Raw genomic sequence first — 6,000 nt, 5'->3', positions numbered from 1 at the left:
ACCTAATAATAATAACAGATTTCAGATATCACTTACTTAACATTACGTCCAAAAATGTCCATGTGCTGCAGAAGTCTCTACAAGTCAATTAGAATAGGGTCAATTAGATCTGCAAATAGAAGCCTTAGCAAGTAAGTTCACCTCATGATTCTGTCTCTGAGAGAGAGAATGAGGCTTGACTTCCAGTGAAAGGCAGGTAAGCAAAGCCATGAAGAAACCTTCTTTACAATAGCTTAACTGGACCAATTCAGGGCACTGCCCACATTTCCCCAGCTGCTCATGCACACAGTATTCTGTGATAAAACGATTCTGTTAATTTTAAAAAAAGCATAAATGGAAAAAATAATAGAACTCAATGAAGTTAGTGAAACCACAAAGGCACTGAACTCAGCAACGCTTGGGAAACTAAGGGATAAAATTAATCGTAAAATCTGAATGATTAATCTTCCATCAGCACTCTGATTTTGGATTTACTATTAACATTTCATACTAGCCTTTGGATAAAATTGAAAAGTTTGACAAGAACCAATGTTTCAGAAGAAGCAGTGTCACCTGTAAACATCCTGCCACCTAACAAAATGGCCTCGCATGGAGACCGGGATGTGACAAGACAGGAAACTTTCAACACCCAGGCCTGGAGAAGACGGACTGCATATACCACTGTGAGTAAAACCACTCTGGTGCAATAGAGCTACGGATCATTTATGTTTGCTCTTAAGAAAAATTCCAAAACTAACAAATCTTTTTCTCCAGAATTACAAAAGATAAAATCTATGAGTCAGTACTGTAATGTGATTACAGAAAAATAGACAACTGAAAAGAAAACTCCACGGGCCAACCCCAGCATCCCAGTCCACTTCCTATGGCCAGCTCCTTCCACCTGCTCTGAGGATGGAGCCTCAGATACCATCAACTCAAAGCTGAACCGATGATCATCTCTGTCACTGCGGCACAAGCAATGTAGCTTCTTTCTTACACACAACACTGATATGCTTCTTCAGGATTTTCTTTGAGGGTATTACTCAACACCGATTCTTCTAAAGGTAATGAAGGTGGCACAAAAAGTTCCGTGGAATTCTTCTGCAATTCCACAAAGACATCTGGTCACTTCATACTTTCATTCCTCCCCCCATCAGTTTTTTCTTTTTCTAAATTACAATTGACAACTCATGTAAGATTTAGTTATTTTACTTAAAATAAGGGAGCTTTTCTGTGTCTCCCCGCTCCAGATAGTGAAGATTCAGTGAAACTCTGTGCCAGTAATTAGAAGGCAGATAATGTAAAATTCAAACCTGGACATCAGCGTGTCCCACTCAGAAAAGATTTTATACACGTAGAAACCTGTGCTTTCTGTCTCACATTTTATAAGCAAGACAGGTTAATTTCAATTTCAGTTTTCCTTTCTGATGCAGACACGCGTACCTGGCGTAAGGAACAATCTCCCAGCCACCTTCACACACAGACCTCAGTGTTTCCTGAGAGCCGGAAGTCAGCGCCTCCTCCAGGGGCCGCGCCCATTTGAGAAAACATTCTCCCTTGCATCTTACCTAGTAGACTATGTTCACAGAAATCAGACAGAGGCAGGAGTGTCCTAGAGGACAGTCAAGGACAGGGGATGCAGAGCCGAGCCCCTGCTTCCCCAGTGCACCTGCACGGGTGGTGCTCCAGGCAGGCTGGGCCTCCTCCCTGGACCACAGACCTACTTTACTCTGTAATAAAGCAGGTAGTACATCAGGGGATCTGGCAGAGGGAGGCTCAGGACCTTCTCTGAGGAAGTTCCTCTGAACTTCCTCAGAGAAGTTCAGGAAGTTCACCGGGGTCCCAGGCTTGGCCTCTGGCGGGGTGGTCACCTCTTCTTTCCCACCACTCCTCCTCCAGGTCTCCAGAGCCATTGTCATCAGTGGGGTTGGAGATCCGACTGGCAAAGACCTCTTTGTGCAAAAAGACAAGCGTTTCCACTTGGCAGCGGCAAACTCGCCTTCGTTTAAACCTGGGAGTGTTCTTCAGTCTGTTTCCCGTTTCTGTTCCCTTCTTCCTGGTGAACGATCTTCTTAATGGTGCCCCGGATGGCGATATGGGCCAGGTCCTGGAGACTGTGAACTGCCAGGGGTGTCACGTAACTGGACGAGCCTCGGCTTCCCTGACTGACTGGCAGGGCTAGAGCAGCAGAGCAGAGGAGACAGCCAAGAAACCTGCTTCTTGGTTTCCCAAGTGGAAGGGCCAGTGCGCGTTAATCTCCGTCGTTTCTCTTGCAGCAGCAGGACCAGGATGCCCCCAACCTTGAGGAGACTCTTCGTGTACTGCTCCTGCTCCCTCTGCACGCCTGGCCTGCAGTCCACCTAGTCATACTGACAACAATCCGGAGAAATCTCCAGGCCATTGCCAGTAACGAAGGAGGGTTCAGAGAAGTCAAACTTGTCGAAGCTGTCACTTGTCCTGATAAAGAAGTCCAGCTTCTGCTTTGCGTACTCTGTCACATCTGAATGGAGTTCCACCACGTGGTTCACACCCAAGAGGCTGACGATGAGCCCCACCATGGAGCTGAGGTACCCAGTGCCGCTGCCCAGATTAAAAAAGGAGAGGCCAGGCTGCAGGTCGAGGGCCTCCATCAGCTCCAAAGAGATGCATGGAGCAGAGAGGTAGATGTTGCTGTGCTTCCACGCCATGTGCGTTCTCTAAATTCTTTGAGGTAATAGTCTGCATGGTCAATAGCTCGGAAAGCCTGCACCACCAGCTTTGAGCCTCCTTCAAATTGTCTATCAGCTCATTGTTATCTTCACCAGTACTGAAGGCGCCTCCTATCTTCGAGATCACGCTTAGGCAAAGCTACTGCTCCTCCGGTGCCCCTCGCCCATCCACCTCCCACCATGCAGCCTGGACCTTTGCCGCCATAAACATCCACCCAGTCGTGAGTCTTCTTGATGCACAATTTCTCTAGATGTGAAAATACAATGCATATTTCATTCTTCTTTCATGAAATGTGACTGTTGACAACCTTACCATTTGGATGGAATACTGCTTTCCCTGCTACACAGACCACTCCTTTTATAACTTCATTTAAGGCACTGTAATTCTGAAAACTGATCTCTCTTTTCACATTGAGGGTGACACCACTTTCAGTGACAGCAACCTCGGGAAATGTTTGCCAAATCACTCACATGACTAGTGAGGGGTGTACTACTCTTCTGGTTGACCAAAATATATCACCAAGTCGGGAAATTCTAATAGAGAACCTGAGACACAACACTTGTTTACAAAAGTGGAATAGTTGTGTTTCAAGTCGGTCTCCGTGGTTTGGAGCTAAGCTTTCTAACCTGACCTTCACTTTGGTGCACCTGTTTTGTGTTCTGTATACTTGTTTGCAGTCTGTCCATCTCATCTTGCATTTCTACAGTTATACCAGAATTCTGGTACACCTCAGTAGCATCAACGAACAGAATGGAGTCAGACTGGACCCCTTGGGGAGCATTTGTCCAACGACTCCTCCATGATATTGACAGCATCATCAAGATGTCTATATAGATATAGATATAGATATAAACTGCAACTAAGCAAAAATCTACCCAAACAAAAACCTTGGGTAAATTAATCTACCCTGATCAACAAAATTTGTAAATATGTGACAGATGTTCAAATCTAGGTCAGCCAAGCCTGGATGTTTCCTAAGCCTGTATATTTTCTACTGATAACTTGATTATAAAATTACTGAGTTGTGTATTTTGCATTTGCACATATAATTCCTCTTTACCTTTAGAATTAAGTCACTGACCCCCAAATTGCCCTCTTCTGCTTCTAATTTATTTAAAATAGAACACAGTTTAGCATGGTCAAGAGGAAGAGAAATAACATGTAGGGCATGCTTGCTGTATGCCAGGCTTTAAGCTAGAAATTTCACAAATTTTAATCATTTCCCACTGCAGCTTCCATCTAGCTTTTTGTAGGAAATCTTAATCTCATTGGGAATTAGAATTACACAGTAGGTTCTGTGAAGTGAGAAATGATAGTCTATCCTAGGGGCTTCCCTAGTGGTTCAGCTGGTTTAAAAAAAAAAAAAAAACCTGCCTGCCAGTGCAGGAGACAAAAGAGACATGGGTTCAATCCCTGTGTTGGGAAGATCCCCTGGAGGAGGGCATGGCAGCCCGCTCCAGTATTCTTGCCTGGAGAACCCCATGGACAGAGGAGCCTGGCGGGCTACAGTCCATGCAGTCGCAAAGAGTTGGACACACTGAAGCAATTTAGCATGCACGCACGCAGTTTGATACACAATTCACTAAATCAAACATTTCACTGTCAGTACACCCTTTGGCAGTTTTGTTCCTCCAGTTTTAATATTCAGTTCTTTTCTCAGTCAAATGTTCTGTAGTTTTGAGTACATACCTTCATTAAGAGTTTTAAATATGTATCTTTGTTCAGAGTCAAGTCATGGATTTTCCAAACAGTGTGACAGGAGCAACATTATATTTGAATAGACAGCTCCAACTGATTTATTAAAGTATTGCTTTTTAAAAGATGAGCAACACTAATCATATCCAATGTTCAGTCAGATCTGCAATGTGTGATGTTTGCCATGCAGGTTGCGGTCTATAACGAGCCTGTATGGTTTTCTGAGCTGAATGAGTTGGGTTTTTAGTCCTTTTCTCTACTAAAATACTGAGATTACAAGATTGTCCTCTTGAGTAAAAACATGTTAATATCTTTCTCTTGCTGAGGCTAGGCCATTTTTGAAGCTGGAGGGTAACTGCCTTGCTGAGGGAAGGTAAGTAGCTGTGGTTTCCTGAGAGTATTAAGTTCCAGTGACAGCCCTCTCTGCCGCAGGCCCAGCAGATGAAAACTACTCAATTCTAGATCCAGTACATAGCCAGACACATTTAAACCTGGAACTATATTTTACAAAAAGATGTTTAATATCTAAGATATTTGATAAAAATTTTCCCCATAGGTTAGGGTGTCAAGAAGGACCATTCATATCTCCAGATTAGAAAACATTATTGATTAATGATACTTGTCAAGGGTTTAGAAGGTTATGGTATTTTAATCAAATTCACACTTGGAAACAAATTTCCCCTCTTTTGAAAAACACACAGTTTTATCTCAAGATAAAACAGCATCAGTTGAATGAAGGTTGACAATTTGTGTTGGTGGAGCTAGACAATTGATTTAAACTTTGATCTTTCGAATTTTCTGTGACATTGGAGACATTTTGACTCTGAAACATTACACAGCTGTATCTTGCTGGAAAGGTCCAGGAAAAGGTGACAACTGATATCAGTATAATACCGATGGAAATTAGACCCACTCCTGATCCCTACAACGGTGTGTCCATGTATCACTTTCCTCTGCAAAATAAAAAATACCTTATTGAAATGAAGAAAGGATGCTCTAGAAAACTGAGCTGTGTGAGATGCCCGCACTGTGTATCTTCACCTGCTATGATGTAGTCCCTGTCCTTTGCCCTCTACCTCATCCTGGTGGCAGTTTTTTAACTGTGCCCGTCTTCTTGTATATTCTTTCAGTGCCTAACTTTCACCATGATTTTGTGACAGTTAGTCACTGTATTTGATTGTATTTTACACATTCTTTACTCTGTAACCTCTGCTGACAGGATAAATAAAATCTTCCCAAAGCATTAGATACAATGATTTGAATGAAAATCCTCTAGGAGCCTCTACACAATTTTTCAAGCCTATGTATAATGTCATGTTTTATTACACTTACTCAATTTAAGTTGAATTAGGCAAGTGCTATGTCTTATTCTTCCTATATTTGGATTTTTCCTCACCTACAGTCTAACATAGAACATGCACAATCAAGGTTCATTGAATTTAATTAAATTCCTTTTCCATGGAATTTGGGCTTCCCTTGTGGCTCAGCTGGTAAAGAACCCACCTGCAGTGTTGGAGACCTGGGTTCAATCCCTGGGTTGGGAAGATCCTTTAGAGAAGGGAACTGTTACCCACTCCAGGATTCTGATTGGAGAATTCCATTGACTGAATAATCCAT

General features: G+C 42.8%; 1 pseudogene; it reads right to left on the bottom strand.

Annotated features, from left to right (window-relative positions):
- Window positions 1-233: 233 nt before the first annotated feature.
- The window catches only part of LOC147359525 (protein-L-isoaspartate O-methyltransferase domain-containing protein 2-like), a 100,700-nt pseudogene continuing 94,933 nt past the window's right edge, over window positions 234-6,000 (bottom strand).

Source organism: Bos grunniens, chromosome 14, assembly GCF_055505025.1.
Source record: "Bos grunniens cultivar Pamir isolate PY7600 chromosome 14, Bosgru_T2T1.0, whole genome shotgun sequence".
Lineage (NCBI taxonomy): Eukaryota > Metazoa > Chordata > Mammalia > Artiodactyla > Bovidae > Bos > Bos grunniens.
Note: the sequence above shows the minus strand (reverse complement) of the source record. Positions and strands in the feature narration are given on the sequence as shown.